This window comes from Pristis pectinata, chromosome 28 (assembly GCF_009764475.1).
Source record: "Pristis pectinata isolate sPriPec2 chromosome 28, sPriPec2.1.pri, whole genome shotgun sequence".
Lineage (NCBI taxonomy): Eukaryota > Metazoa > Chordata > Chondrichthyes > Rhinopristiformes > Pristidae > Pristis > Pristis pectinata.
Window position 1 is genome coordinate 9,616,583 of NC_067432.1, and position 16,488 is coordinate 9,633,070.

The 16,488-nt window shown below is 41.8% G+C and overlaps 1 protein-coding gene across 2 annotated transcripts in view; it reads left to right on the plus strand.

Annotated features, from left to right (window-relative positions):
* Positions 1-16,488, plus strand: part of LOC127584055 (mesoderm posterior protein 2-like) — a 108,122-nt gene that overhangs the window by 35,517 nt on the left and 56,117 nt on the right. Inside the window, exons 2-3 of one of the 2 annotated variants that reach the window (XM_052040592.1) lie at positions 11,582-11,694; positions 14,635-14,988. The exons of the other annotated variant lie outside the window; for it this stretch is intronic. The gene's annotated coding sequence lies outside the window, so the exon portion shown is untranslated. Of the gene's footprint in view, positions 1-11,581; positions 11,695-14,634; positions 14,989-16,488 lie in introns of those variants that run through there. 2 annotated transcript variants of the gene reach the window in all.

Here is a 16,488-nt window from a genome sequence, read left to right on the forward strand (position 1 = left end):
GTTACGACCCCTGGTAACCCATTCCAGGCATCAAATGTTTCTTGTCTATTTCACTCCCCTTCTGCACTAAGTCTCTCCTCCCAAGTCCAACTCTTATGGGTACGTTTGCACTGAATTTTATTATCCTTACCATTCTCACTGTCTTTTGTTGTACCCCTGGGATTTTGAACTCTATCCCTGATACTTCAAACTTCATTAGTGTCCATTTGCTTACATTTCTCTCGTTCTCTCAGTGTTGTTACACAAACCTGAAATAATGTATTCTGAACCAGCGGCTGAGTTGGTTATTTAGTGAATGGTGAGTGAAGGAGTGTTGGACAAAAAGAGACATGTATGTCTCAGAAGTCTTTTTGGGCTTCACTGCATAAATCAGTTTTAATCTTGCACAGACAAACCATTTGAGAGTTGAGTTTTGAGACAGAAGACGCAGTTATTTTGCTTTACAACAGTACTCCCTGTAGTGCAACCAGATGTTGCACTTTGAGTCCTCACCTCTCTCTTTTAATAAAGGGCTTACTCAAACAGATTGCCAAATAGCAAAATGTGGGACCAAGGTACCTGAAGTAAATCTTTTTTCATTGAATTGCAAAGCGCTTTTCATTGATTTGTTGCTAGCCAAAGTTCTAGCTTGCTACTCTACCTGTTGTAGCCTTTTTGCTATGAATACCCACATAGTGGGGCCCTTATAAAGACTCTATTCATCCCTTAATCAAAAACAGTGTTGAGTTGAAAACTGAACATTCATTTTACTGAACCGTTCACTGTAAAAGTTCCTATCAAAACGCTGGTGAACAGCAGAATCTGCAACTTGCCCATATTGTTTAGGGCACAATGAACAAGGACTTTGTTGTCAAACCACGACAGGAAGACTTTTTTTCATGACTTCCAGTTGCATCCAAGCATTTGATCTTTTGGAGTCTAGTCATTTGCAATGCACCAGCCAATTAACATATCACAGGCTCCCACAAACAGGAAGGCGATAAAAACCGGATAACCTGTGTTGCTTTTTTCAATTATGTTGGTTGATTATTGCCCAGAAAACTGGGACAAACTGTCTTGATCATCTCTGAAAGAGTGTGTGACTTTTTAAGGCAAACTGAAAGGACAGACAGAGCATCATTTTAATGTCTCATCTGTGAGATGGCACCCCCAAATCTGTAGCACTCCCATAAGAAAGAACTGACGAATCAGTCTACATTTCTGCACTCTGGAGTGGAACATGAATTCAAAACCTTATAACTCGGAGTTAATAATGACTACTGGATGGATTTGGCAGTCAGTAGTAAAGTGGCAACATTTACTGCTGATTTCAAAGGAAACTATCAGCAAAGATATAGAGATGGGTAGTGTGGACTCCTCAGCAACAGTTCCACAAGCAGTGATGCTGAGAGGTAAAACAGGCAGTTTGCTTTACAAAACATTTAAAATGTTTCACAAGATATAAGGTAAGGATTGGGACAGACACGAGATTCAGATGGACACTGAAATATCAAATTAAAAAATGTATTTTTATTATTTAAAAACCCATTGAATATTGAAGCAGTCATGAAAATCCACACTTGTAAAGTAAATCTTTTAAGTCCATGGAGAAAATTGTGCCTTGCTCTGTAGTAAAGAGAGCATTCTATGTTTTTTAAACCTACATCCTGTGAAACAAAGCATGTCATTTTCGATTTGTTTTACACTACAAACAGTTTGTGAACACCTAAGTTTCTTATTGGCTGACCAGTTTCTTCAGACTACATTGAATGAGCAAGGGCCCTCTGACACTGATTTCAGGATTTCCATGTTTAACAGTTGCTATTGGGCTTATAATGAAATTACAGTGAAAACAGCCAGTGTCACTGCCATTGTAACCACTAAATCTGGGCCATTAGCTTTTAGAGTCATTGAAAGATACAGCATGGAAACAAACCTTTCAGCCCATTGAGTCCACATTCTCCATAAGTACCCATTTACACTATCCTACACCAATCCCATTTTATTCTCCCCATATTCCCATCAACTCCCTCCAGGTTCTACCACTCATCTACACTCTAGGAGTAATTTCCAGCACACAATTATCCCGTCTACTTGCATGTCTTTGGGATGTGGGAGGAAACTGTGACACACAGGAGAAACCCATGCAGTCAAAGGAAGAAAGTGCAAACTCCACACAGACAGCACAGGAGATTAGAATTTAACCCAGGTTGCTGGAGCTGTGAGGCAGCAATTCTTCTAGCTGTGATAGAGTGCTGCCCAAAGAAAGAATAAAATTTAATTGCAAGCCACAGCATGCGTGGATTTATAAAGAAGACAGGACATGTGATGCAAATCCAGAATACTAATCAAAACAGAATTCCAGAATGCCAGGATATATCTGGGTTCTTAAATTGAAATGCTTTGATATATTGGTAAACTGAAATAAAATTGCATTAAAAATTTGACACAGAAAGAGGGCATTAAGCCCAACCAGTCCGTGCCAATGTTTATAGTCCACTCAAGCCTCATTCTGACTTTTCCTCAGTTAGATCTATCATTTGCTTCTCTCGTTATTTTGAGGGATGATTTTGAAGAGCAACAGTTAATGGGAAACAATTCCTTCCTGCTTTGTCATTACATTTTAATGCTATCATTGCTGAAAATATGCTCAATTGTCATTCAAACCTGCAGCAAGAGTCCTCTGTGAGTAGTTTCCTGTTACATCACTACTCTGAGTTCAGCCTGAACCCATCCAGATGGGGTCAAACTGGTCAAGACTCAGAGAGCAGCACAGCCCAGAACTGTTAAGTTGAAGCAGGTAGCACAAATAAAATAATATAAATTCAAACACTGCAAATATTATAAAATGTTATATGGGACTGCCAAAGATTGTATAATGTAAAATATTGCAAACTATTGTACTTTAACATGACCTCTGCCCTACACAGCTTTAATCTTTAACCATACCGCTTGCATATGTTTCCCTCTGACTTTGCCTATGAATGCAACTCACTCCAGTGATCACCCAAAGGAGATTGTCTCCATCTGTACAGGTGATTATCCCTCTCCACAGTTACCTCGCAACTTTTAAAAAGTTACACACTCTTTAACCTTAGACAGTTTTGAACAGAACTCACCCAGGCGATCAGTCAGAGGAATCTGTTCCCATGTGTACAGGAATGAGTCCTCTTTGCAACTTCCTGCATGTTGCTGAACGTTTTCTTATGTATAATTTAAAAAAACATACTTGTGACAATTTAAAGCAACCTCCCTTTTGATTGCAGTGTCTCTCTCCTGTTTTCCTGCCGCAAATCCATGAACTGTTCAACATGGAAATGTTTGACGTTCTTTGGAGTTTAGAAGAACAAGGGGTGAACTTATCGAAACATATAAGGTCCTAAGGGAGCATGAGAGGACAGATGTTGAGATATTTCCTCTAGTAGGAGAATCTGTAATCAGAGGACAGCATTAGAAAGTAAAGGGCAGTCATTGAAAACATGACCACTGCCCTATACACCTACACAGCTTTAGTCTTTAACTGTACTGTTTCCACTCACAAGTGTATTGGAATCTCTTCTTGCAGCAGGTGATGAATCTCTAGAATTGTCTATCCCAGAGGGTTGTGGATGGTTGGGTATTTAAAGAGGAGGTGGATAGATTTTTGAAAGATCACGGAATTGTGCACCTGGCACAAAAGGGGACTTGGGGCCTATGGCAGATCAGCCATGATCATCTTTCACATGGTGGGACAAGGTTAAAGGGACTGATAGCCTTTCCTACTCCTATTTTCTTGTGTTCTTCTGTTCAACCATTAGCACAACAAAAACATTTGATAGGGAAATGTCTGAGCTTATTGGCATTCTGAAAAGTTGGTAAGTGGCTTTTACTCCATTGATGATCCTGATGCTTACCACAACCAAACGTTGTGAATAGAACCAGCCATGTCAGAACTGTCTTTGATACTTGTGCATTGACTTATAAATCTTTGTTGATAGCCACACTACAGGGCTTAGAAGAAGTCCTTTTGAGTCTGTATAAACAGGTTCTTCAGTATTTCCTCTCGGGTCCCAGTCTGTTTGAAATGCTCATTATCGAGCCATTTTGGTTCCTCACTGCATGCCAGAATAGAAATTGTGGTCAATTTTGAGTCCATGTTGGCTTATTATGAGTTAAGATCACTCTTGCCAAAGACTAACTACATCTCCAAGTCAAACAGAATCCTGACTTGGGAATGTGGTTGTGCATTATCATTGGGACTGAGTCTTGGAAGTCCAACCCTACTGCTCAGTGGGGGTACCTTCCCCACAAGAACTGGAATGGTCCAAGAAAGCAGCTCACCACCTCCTACAAGCTATAAATTTTAAAAACACTGCTTGCATTAATATGATGTCTATAACATGGTAAAACATTCCCGATTGAGACCGTAAAACATCAACCTTGCAAGTCTGGAAGCATTACCCACTGAGCCGAGCTGGTATAAATGTTGGCTTCATGCCACCCTTGGGTGAAGTGTGCAGAGCTGAGCTCACAAACTAGAGTGTTGGTCAAATTTTAGTGCAAGTTAATGAAGCAGCAGTGCTGTGTAAATGTTAATAAACTGGAAAAGGGATTTTAAAAGAATGCATTGTAGAACCGTGTGCTATCTTGCTGAGCTGACCTCCCTCAGCTCAGCAGAGCATGATATTAGATTTGGTGATGACACATCCCATACACCAGTACCCCACTTAATGCTGATTCATTATAGTGCTCTTCATCTTCCAGTGGAAACACTCATAGTTTGGTAACTAAGCATGGATAACTGCCTCCCACTGTTGTACTGGGAACCTGCATGAACCACTGCCCCCGCTGGCACTCCCTCCCACAGCACAAAAAATTGCCTAGTTCTCTGTGTGGAGAGGCCACAGGAAGGTGGTCACTGACTATTGAGCTTTCTACTGTAGAGAAATCTCCAGGCTGGGAAGAGCTGTGCAGCCAGAGAAAGACAAGTGGGAGAGAGAAGCTTCCATCACATCTAACAGAGGTTGTAGGACGCAGGCGGTCTACCTACTCAAGGAGCAGCCTCTGCTAGTTTCTGAGCCCACCTAACACCAGTCCCCACCAGCTTTCTACACCGAGCAGTGGGCAATCCATTGCTGTAAGAGCACCAGTGGAGGGCAAGGATTGATGCCAGCTTCACGGTGGCACAACTAATGACGAGGCAAGCATGATATACAGAGAGGTATACTGGTGATATCATTTTACACAGAGAGTGGTGGGTGCCTGGAATGTGCTGCCTGGGGTGGTGGTGGAGGTAGATACAATGACGGCATTCAAGAAGCTCTTAGATAGGCACATGAATATGCAGGATATGTAAGGATATGGATATTTAGGTGGAAGGGATTAGTTTAGTTGGGCATTTGATTACTAATTTAATTAGATCAGCACAACGTTGTGGGCCAAAGGGCCTGTTCCATGCTGTACTGCTCTATGTTTAAATATATTTCCTTTACAATATTTAACATGGAATGTGTGCAGATCTGAAGGTTCAGTTTGTATCTTTTTCTGGTAATCAGTCATTATAGATTGAAGAACACATGAAGCAAAATTGCAGAAATGTAGTTACCTCAGCAGGTTATAGGGCTGGGGGAGATAGCAAGGGTGGAGAAGGTCAGGGTATTTGAACACAAAGTTGTGAACTCTAAACTGGAGGTGTTGTGTAACTGCGAGTCAGTGTAGATCAGTAAGCACAGAGCAAAGGCTGAATGGAAGTTGGTGGAATTTAACACACAGTAGCAGAATCTTTGATGACCTCAAGATTACAGAGAGTAAGATGAGGGAGATCGGACTGTAAAGCTTTGAATAGTCACGTCAAACGGTAACAAAGGAATGTTTGAAGGTTTCTGCAGCAGATGAGCTGAGGTAAGAGTGGGCCAATCCAAGCGATGCTTGGAGATGGATATTGGTGTTCTTGGTCATGACACAGCTGTGAGGTCTGAAACACTGCCTGGTGTGAAATAAGTTACCAAGGTTGCAAGCAAAGCAGGTCATAGATATCACTTGGAACATAATTCGACTGGAACTTGCAGTCGGATCCTGTTTTGAACTCAGGAAGTCAGGAAAGATAATTACCTGAAGACTGAGGAGTTATGGGATTTGGTGTCATTGATGACCTCGTTGGGCTTATTCTCTTATTGTTGCTTTCTGTCAATGCATACTTCTTCTGCATCTGTCACCCTGTAAACAGATAAAGGTTCTTGACTTAAATATTACTGAGATTAATGTTACATGGGACATGAAACTGGAAGTCATTGAAGGGAAATAGACAGGAGCTTCTGTGGCCAAAAACAGGACTCCCAGTTGGTGTGTTGCCTCCCGGGTGCAAGGGTCAGGGATGTCTCGGAGCGGCTACAGGGCATTCTGGAAGGGGAGGGTGAACAGCCAGTTGTCATGGTGCATGTAGGTACCAACGATACAGGAAAAAAATGGGATGAGGTCCTACAAGCCGAATTTAGGGAGCTAGGAGATAGATTAAAAAGCAGGACCTCAAAGGCAATAATCTCAGTATTACTACCTGTGTCACTTGCCAGTCAGAGGAGGAACAGGAGCATAGTTAGGATGAATATGTGGCTTGAGCAGTGGTGCAGGAGGGAGAGTTCAGATTCCTGGGGTATTGGAACCGGTTCTGGGGGAGGTGGGACCAGTACAAACTGGACAGTCTGTAGCTGGGCAGGACCGGGATCAATGTCCTTGGGGGATTGTTTGCTAGTGTTGTTGGGCAGGGGGATGGGAATCCATGCAGAAAGCCAGAGGGAAGCAAAGCAGAGACCAGAGCAAAAGTTAGAAAAGAGAGAAGTAAGATTGGAGTACAGAAAAGTCAAACGCAAAGGACACAGTTTAGATTCTGAAAGGACAATGAGTGTAAGGGCACTTTATCTGAATGCCCATAGTATTCGAAACAAGGTCAGTGAACTTGTAGCACAGATCAGTAGAAAGGGGTATGATTTAGTGGCCATTACAGAAACGTGGTTGCAGGGTGGAGATGATTGGGAATTAAATATCCAAGAGTATCAGGTAATACGGAAGGATAGGCAGGAAGGTGAGGGAGGTGGGGTAGGTCTCTTAATTAAGAATGAGATCAGGGTGATAGTGAGAGACGGTATAAGATCTGAGGAGCAGAATGTTGAGTCCTTCTGTGTAGAGATTAGGAATAGTAAAGGGAAAAAATCACTGGTGGGAGTTGTCTTTAGGCCACCGAATAATAAGATTACAGTGGCACAGGCAATAAACCAAGAAATATTTGATGCATGTAAGAATGTTGTCATGGGGAACTTTAACTTGCACATAAATTGGGCGAATCAAGTTGACAACGAAGAACCACCAAGCAGGCAATAAGGAAAGGGAAGATAGATTATGAAAGTAAACTAGCACAAAATATAAGAACAGATAGTAAAAGTTTTTATAATTAGATAAAGTGGTAAAGGGTGGCTAAAGTGAGTGTAGGTCCTTTGGAAGATGAGAAGGGAGAATTAATATTGGGTAATGTGAAAATAGCTGAAGCCTTGAATGAGTATTTTGTGTCGATCTTCACGGTGGAGGATACGTCTAACATGCCAAAGATAGATGTTACGGATGTGATGGGAGGTGAGGATCTCGATACAATTGCTGTCATTAAAGAGGTAGTGATGAGCAAACTAGTGGACCTAAAGGTAGACAAGTCCCCCGGTCCTGATGGGATGCATCCCAGGGTACTGAAAGAAATGGCAGAAGTTATAGTAGACGCACTTGTGATAATTTACCAAAATTCTCTGGAATCTGGGCAGGTCCCAGTGGATTAGAAGACGGTGAATGTCACGCCACTGTTTAAAAAAGGACGTAGGCAAAAAGCAGGTAAATATAGGCCAGTTAGCTTATAGTCGGGAAAATGCTTGAAGCTATCATTAGGGAAGAAGTAGCGAGACATCTGGATAGAAGAGGTTCCATCAGGCAGACACAGCATGGATCCAGGAAGGGCAGATCCTGTTTGATTAACTTATTGGAGTTCTTTGAGGATATAATGAGCACAGTGCATAGCAGGGAACAGGTGGATGTTGTATACTTGGATTTCCATAAGGCATTTAATAAGGTATTGCATAAAAAACTTATCCATAAGAGAAGGATGCATGGAGTTTGGGGTAATGTATTACCATGGATAGAGGATTGGTTAACCAATAGAAGGCAGAGAGTTGGGATAAATGGGTATTTCTCTGGCTGGCAATCAGTGGTGAACAGGGTGCCGCAAGGGTCAGTGCTGGACCTGCAACTGTTCACGATATACAATAACACTTTGGAAGAAGGGACCGAGTGTAGTATATCTAAGTTTGCTGATGACTCTAAACTGAGTGAAAAAGCATATTGTTCAGAGGATGTGGAGAGTCTGCAGAGAGATATAGTTAGGTCAAGTGAGTGGGCAAGGGTCTGGCAGATGGAGTACAATACTGGTAAATGTGAGGTTATCCACTTTGGAAGGAAAAAAATAGAAGATGGTAAAAGAATGAAGCATGCTGTCGTGCAGAGGGACTTGGGAGTGCTTGTGCACGAATCGCAAAAAGTTGGTTTGCAGGTGCAACAGGTTATTAAGAAGGCAAATGGAGTGTTGGCCTTCATTGCTGGAGGGATTGAATTTAGGAGCAGGGAGGTTATGCTGCAACTGTACAGGGTACTGGTGAGGCTGCACCTGGAGTACTGCATGTAGTTCTGGTCTCCTTACTTGAGAAAAGATCTACTGGCTTTGGAGGCAGTGCAGAGGAGGTTCACCAGGTTGATTCCAAAGATGAGGGGTTAGCCTATGAGGAGAGATTGAGTCACCTGAGACTGTATTTGCTGGAATTCAGAAGAATGAGAGGGGATCTTATAGAAACATATAAAATTATGCAAGGGAAAGATAAGATAGAGGCAGGAAGGTTGTTTCCACTGGTAGGTGAGACTAGAACTTAGGGACATATCCTCAAGATTGGGGGGAATAAATTTGGGCCAGAGATGAGGAGAAACTGCTTTTCCCAGAGAGTAGTGAATCTGTGGAATTCTCTGCCCAGGGAAGCAGTAGAGGCTACCTCATTAAATATATTTAAGACCTATTTGGATAGGTGTTTACATCGTTGGGAACCATGGCGAAAAGGTAGGTAGGTGGATCTGAGTCCATGGCCAGATCAGCCATGATCTTATTGGATGGCGGAGAAGGCTCGATGTGCCAGATGGCCGACTCCTGCTCCTATTTCTTATGTTCTTATGAACACCTGACTTCTTTTGACTCTGCCTCCTGGTGAGTCCTCCCATGGGAGAAACACATTGTATTTTGCTTCGCAACTTCAGTGGTGCATTAAGCAGTCAGTGGATGTTTGGCCAGTGAAGATTGTTATTGTGCGTAACTGAAATAGTGGCAACACAATCCTTTTGAGCACCTTGCCAGTGCAAAGAATGTGAAAGAAACTGAGTCCACGTCCAGGGGTTGCATAGAGGAGACAAGTGAATCCAGAGGTACACTGAAAGGCATTGGACACCTTGGCACATGTTTGGGCATCTCAAAGCACTGACAGATTAGCTGCACAGAAAATCAGCAATGAGAAATCACAGACTTTGTAATCTCCAAAGTAAGTCACCAATACTCAGTGATGTTTTATTGTTTGTGGTCGTTGGATCAAGCGGTATAAATTCCTGGTGCTGTGCAATCCAGTTTCTAGCCCATTTTACCTCCTCAGGTAAAACAGGCCCTGTATACTGATTTTCATTTAAACATCAAACAGCAAAATAAATGTAATCCTTTTGTAGCCAGAAATATTCTTGTAATATTTTGTTTAAAACTTTTTTATTTGACCTTTGGCATCACACTTGGAAATCTGGGTCACAGTTCAGCTTGCATGATGGACTTTGCAAACAGTGGCAAATGACCAAAAGATAAATTGTATCTGACAAGAATCAGGAATAGAAAACATCAATCAATGTATATGACAATGAGATGGCTTGATAGTTTCCTTCTGCTAATCATTTTTGTTTTTGGAAAGTAGATTGTTTTGAAGTTGTAGTTAATTATGCTTATGTAAAAGAGGAATGAACTTGAACCAAGGAAACAGGAGGCATATTGCATGAAAGACTTCAGCCATAGTTTTCTGTCTGCTCCATTCTCTCTGTGGCTCTAAATTTAGGCTTATGGAAGATGATCAGTGTTTTCAGGGTATAAAGAGCGAATTCATTTCTGTTTGTTGGGGAGTTCCTTGCTACTTGGCAATGAAGTTAAGAAAACACTTACATACAAAGATTATAAATGTTTGAAAGTCTTTTTCACAATGTTAATTGATGGTTGGTCCAATGTAATTTTAAATCTGATATTAATTAACCAAAGCTGTGAAGTAACAAAAAGCAAGTGAATTAGGTCACAGACAAGCTGTGACCTCATTGAATGTGAGAAGGGACTTGAGGAGCTAAAAGGCCTCCTGTCCTTGTAAACCAAAGTAATCTGATAATAGCAGCAACATATATTTTCACCACCAAGAAAATATATTGTAGAGAGGACTCTCTGATCTATGGGCTGTTCCCCAGGACACACACAGAAACAAACATCAAGTGCTGCTGGAAGATCATCAGCTGAGTGAAAGACGCTCTTTGGTCTGCCTGAAACTTGTTAGCCTTCCAGCACAGCGAGATGTCCGTAAGGGAAAGCTGCCGACTGGCACATTCCAGGCTGCAGGAGTACGTGCTGGGGGACACACTGAAGCTCGGTGCAGCTGATGTAAAGGCTCTGTGGGGAAGGACCACAGTCTGGGCTCCTTCCGCTACCGCACAAGGAGGAGCTGAGTTGGGTGGGGAAGCCCCTCAAACAATGAACGGGTGTATTAACCCTGGGGGCCACATGAGCAGCAATGGTACTAAATATATTGACCCAATTACACTAAAAATCGAAAGAGCTTTGCACTGTTTTTTTCTTATTCATAATAAAATATATAGTTTCACCACCAGTGACATGTTAACACCTCCCTCACTGCTCAGGCTCTCTCCTAACTCTGCTCTCTCCAAGCCTCAGGCTGACCCAGAAAGTATACTCCAGTTCATAGTGCTCTGTCAATTCTCCTCAGTCACAATTCAGCTGAAAAATGTTTCACATCTGTTCAACACCTCCATGCTGCATGTCTTTTAAGGAAGTGATATTGAACTAATACTGTCAGGGAGAAGGAAATAAATAGCAGATTTACTCCTCTCACTACCCTCTGACTCTGTTTCAGAAAGAAATCCTTTACCCCGTCTCCCTCAGCTCCATGGAACCAATATATTTTTATTTCTGCATCAGTGGCCCCATCAAAACTCTAGTGCAGGCAGCATTGAGGACAAATAAATAAATAGCCCTCCCTTTGCAAAAAAAAAACATGTTGCCAACTCCAAAACCACTTTATCACCCAGTATGTTACACCAATCTGGGGAGTTTATTTGTTTTGTTTGGATTTTGTAAATCTTGGCATCACCTTAAAGGTAGAAGTAAATGAATAATTGCTCCAGGGTACTCTGTGTTTGGTCAGGAGTGAAGTGAAACTGTTTTTATATTTTCCTTCTCTAAATACAACCCAATGATTCATTTCTCCCTGTCCCACCCCACCCCAACACCCCCCGACTACAGATCCAGTCCAGTTCTGTCTGTACCCAGTTCACACCCATAACCCAGAGCAAGGAGAGGCAGCAGTTTGCTTTCGGTGATGCACCTAAAGGGTTAGTGGTGAAGCACGAAGAGACGTGAGTAACTTGTTGGCCAATAACCTCTAATGACGTGATTGGTCTTTATGTTAAATCTGCTAATGACAGAAAATTACCGGAGCATTGTAGGTTATTGGCCAGAACTTCACTGAAGGTAATTTTTTTACTTCATTCATGAGATTCAATGTCACTGGCAAATTACTACTCATCCCTTATTACCTTTTGAACTGAGTGGCTTGCTGGGCCGATTCAGAGGGGAATTAAGAGTCAAGCACCTTCCTGTCAACCTGGAGCTGTGTGTTGGATGGCCTGAGCAAGAAGAGCAGCTTTCTGTCATTAAAGGATGTTAATGAAGAGGTGGTTTTATGTTGATCCATCACTGACACTCAGTCACCACCAGTCATATGAAGATGAAAAGGGATATAACTTCAAATACAAAGAAAAGGGAAACTTATATAGGTCCTTCAACATCCTTCAGATGCCCAAACAGTTTTGCAGCCAGTGAAGCACTTTTGAAGTATAGTTGTTGAGGTAATGTTGGAAACACAGAAACCATTTGTGCACAGCAAGCTCTCATAAATACTAATTTGAGATCCACCAAATACCCAGGTTTTTGTCTGACAAGGCCTCAAGACCCAAGGGCAATTCATCTATTCTTTTTGTTTAAATCGCATTTTAGGATCTTTTGTGTTAATCTGATAGAGGGGATGGGACTGTGGGTTAATACCATAACTGATAGGTATCACCTCCAGTCGTTCAGCACTGCCTTGGTACCTTACAGGCTGACATTTTAGTGCTCAAGACTCTAGGGTGGGACTTGAACACGCGACCTATTGATTCAGAGGCATGAGGTTCAGCTGTTTGTTTGCTACCATCTAAGCCACAGCTCTTATTTCAAAGAACTTAAACAAAATTATGAAACTATTGTTATTGAAAAGAGCTATGCAACGAGAATTTTTTGTTCTAATTGTGTTCTTCCTTGGATTATTTTTGTGTAATTTGTTTTTCTTGTGAATGTTGCGTATCTGATGCTATGTGCCTGTGATGCTGCTGCAAGTAAGTTTTTCATTGCACTTGTGCACACATGTACTTGTGCATATGATAAACTTGACTACAACTATGAGAAAGGGAGATACTTCTACACAGAATGTCATTCCTTAGTGCTACCCAGTTGCCATCTTGAACTATTCTTTTTTAAAGAAGTTTGGGGAAAAGCATTTTGTATCACTGATGTTATGTTAGAAGGTCCTACTTCCCATGATAGCAAAGTCACCTTTGGATATTCTTGGTCATCTTTCTTCCTCCCTCTGCTGTCCTGACAGAGTTTCCGATTTTTTAGCTCTCCACTGTTCCCTTTCCAATATTCTATTCATCCTCCCTGAAGACAGGTTGTTTGGTTATTGTTATAGTCTTGATCTTGACCTTTCCAGATGAAGGGTCTTGACCTGAAACATTGACTGTCCATTTCCCTCCATAGATGCTGCCTGACCCGCTGAGTTTCTCTGGCATTTTGTTTGTTGCTGACCTTGGGTATACACTTCCAAATTCTCTAGTGGCCACTGAATACTAATCAGGATCAGTAGCCTTGGTTGAATCCTTCCATTTCCCTCAACCTCATCTGAAGAAAATTGAAGTATTCCCAATTGTCTTGGCAGTGATCAACTAATTCAGAACCTCTGCTAATTATGACATCAACAACTTCGACTCTAGCGCCATACAAAACAGAAGTGGGTCCTCTGACCACACCAGCCATCACCACTAATCCCATTTTATTCGTCCCACATTCCCATCAACTCCCACCAGATTCTACTATTCACTTACACGCTAGGAATAATTCACAGTGGTCAATTAACCAACCAACTTGCAAGTCTTTAAGATATGGGAAGAAACCAGAGTACCCAGAGGAAACTTGAGGGAGAATGTGCAAACTCCACACAAAGAGCACCTGAGGTCAGGATTGAACCTGAGTCACTGGAGTAGTGAGACCGCAATTCTACCAGCTGTGTTATTATGCTATAACTTGTATTTTGATCAAACTTTAATACAGCAAATGTCCCCAAGAGTTTCATATGGGCATTATCAAGTAGAACTTCACTCTGAGTCATTCATAGAGCAATTGCAGTAGTTGATCAAAAGCTTGGTCTAAGAGGTAGGTTTTAAGAATGTCTTGAAGGAAGAAATAGGCCAAGGAAGCAGAGAGGTTGAGAAAGGAAAATCCAGCAATTAAAGCTTGCTAGTTGAAGTTACGGCTCCCACTGGTAATCCCAGTACACTTTTAGGGATGATCAAGACACCAAAATATAAGGAATGCAGATCATTTTCAGTGTTAGGACTGGAGGAAGCCCTGTTGATAGGGGAGGGATGGAGCACGCAGGCATTTGAAAATAAAAATGAGAATTTTAACTTCCAGACATACGTATTCAGGAATCCTTGCAGGTCAACAAGCAATGGACTAGCTGGTGAATGGTCTTTAACAACCTCAAGAAGGTAGAATGAGATGGGCTGGTCTGGATACCATTGGAATAGCCATCCAGATGTAACAAGAGCATGGATGATGTTCCACCTGCAGACAAGCAGAGGCAGATGAAAGGTGTGAAAATGTTAGATGGCTGCAAATGGAGGAGTTTTATGCTAAGGTTATGTAAGGAGCTGATTTCAGGATCAATTTTGACATCTAAAATTGCAAACAACTTGTTCTAATTTCAAGTAATTGCTAAAGAGGGGGATTATGTTGGTGGTTAGGAAGTTGAGTTTGTGATGGAGATCAAAGTCTATGGTTTTGGGCTGCACATTATTTAATTGGAGCTTGTGATGACAATCTTGCGTCTCAGTCTTCCCATGGGCAATGATTTTACTCAATAGGCCTTAAAAGCAACATTAGCTTTCTTTACAGTATCGATGTCTGCTGGTAACATTTAAGGAATTGCCAGCACATTGTGCTCTTTGTTGCTTTACCATGTGTTTTTGTCTCACTTACAGGAACTCAATGCCCAAGGTAGCAGCTGAAGGCTGGAGAGTGGTGAAAGCATCTTTATATTGACCACAGTATCTCCCACTCTCAAGTAGCAGACTAAAGCTGAATGTACTGGGAAAGTGGCGTCAAACTGGAGACAAGAAAAAGTGCTAAAGTCACATCAAATCAGTCAAATTGGGAAATAGGAAAGAACTTGAAGGAAGTGAAAGTTTGTTTTGATTTAATATGGAACAAATGTGTTGGAACATTCAAGTGTTCCATTTAGCAAGTTGGAAAACAAATGTATGCTAAAATGAATGATACTTAACCGAGTTCATTGAGCATAGGCAAGCAATTAAGATTGGTATTCCAGAACAAGGGAAATGACTTGAGTATTCTGCAGTGGGTCCTGCTGGAAAGGTGGGGGGGGGGGAATATTTATGTGTCCAGTTGTAATGGTGTATGACAGCAAGTGGTTAAATTACTAGTAATGTGCGTTAATCCCATTAGAACAGCTGGGAAATGTTTATGTTGGAGACAGGGGCCACTTACAGTAGGCACCTCAAACCACTGGAGAGGTTTCAGCAATGCTGTCTCTGCAAAAGTCCTCCAAATCCTTGAGCAGAAACACAAAACAACATCAGCATCATCTCCCAGGCCAGTACCCTCAGTATCAGGGTTCTAATTATACTCAGCCAGTACTGATGGATAGTCCATATTGTATGAATGTCTGACACCAGACTCCTGAAATAGGCACTCTGTTCTAAGCACTATTGTAGCAAGAAATTCCAAATGATTCAAGGATGTTCTCAAAGCTTTACTGAAAAAATATAAAATTCTAATCCACTCATTAGGACCCCTGGCCTGTGACCATTCAAAATGGGAAGGAATATCCAGGAAGACACTGAGAGCCTGAAGTCTCTTCAATAGGAGCACATGGAGGAATGGAAGGAACACAGAACGTCCCAGATAACCCATCCCCATCACACCCTGTCAAACACCTCCTGCCCCACCTGTGGCAGAGTCTACAGACCACACATTGACGTTATCAGTCACCACAGAAACCACAGAACTGGCAGGGAAGCAAGTCATCCTCAACCCCAAGGGACTGCCTAACAAGAAGATTAACTATTCTCCAGAAAAGATGCCTTCATCTTGCCAGGGAACATGAAAACCTTTGTGGTAAGATCAGTATGTCTTTATCTTCAGGCCACACAAAAATCCACAATTCATTGCACGTATCTCCAACAATGTCACCATTGACCATTGTGAAGTCATTGGCTTTGATATTTATCTTTCGGTGTTTATTTCAGATAATAAATTTGTAAAATGTTCAGGGGCCTCCCTCAGAGCTGCAGTGTGATGCTTGTGGTGACTAACCACCCTTTCAGGATGGGTGGGCTGAACACCTTGAACCACTCAAACCTTTCCCCACACCTGCGTCCCATGTGTTATGAAACCTTAATGGATCTATTGAGCTAACACTGCCTCATCTATTTGCCTCCTTTCCTGCTTGTGATGAGTTGTCAGGTTGCTAAAAGTGAACAACATTTCAACAAGTTAATTAGAAAAGAACACTTATTGAAACCAGACTTTATAAAATAACAGTTACCACCAAAATGCTGAGAATTATTTAAATATCTTTGCATAGCTTTTCCTCGATTTCTTCTTTTTTTAAATGAATTTTCAGGATCAAAGGAATGGCCGCATTTATTGTCCACCCCTAACTGCCTTTGAGAAGGTTGTGTAGGCCACTTTCTTGAACTACCAGGTGAAGATACACCCACAGTGCTGTTGGGGAGGGAGTTCCAGGATTCAGACCCAGTAGTGATGAAGGACCAGTGAGATATTTCTAAGGCAGGATGGTGTGCAATTTGGAG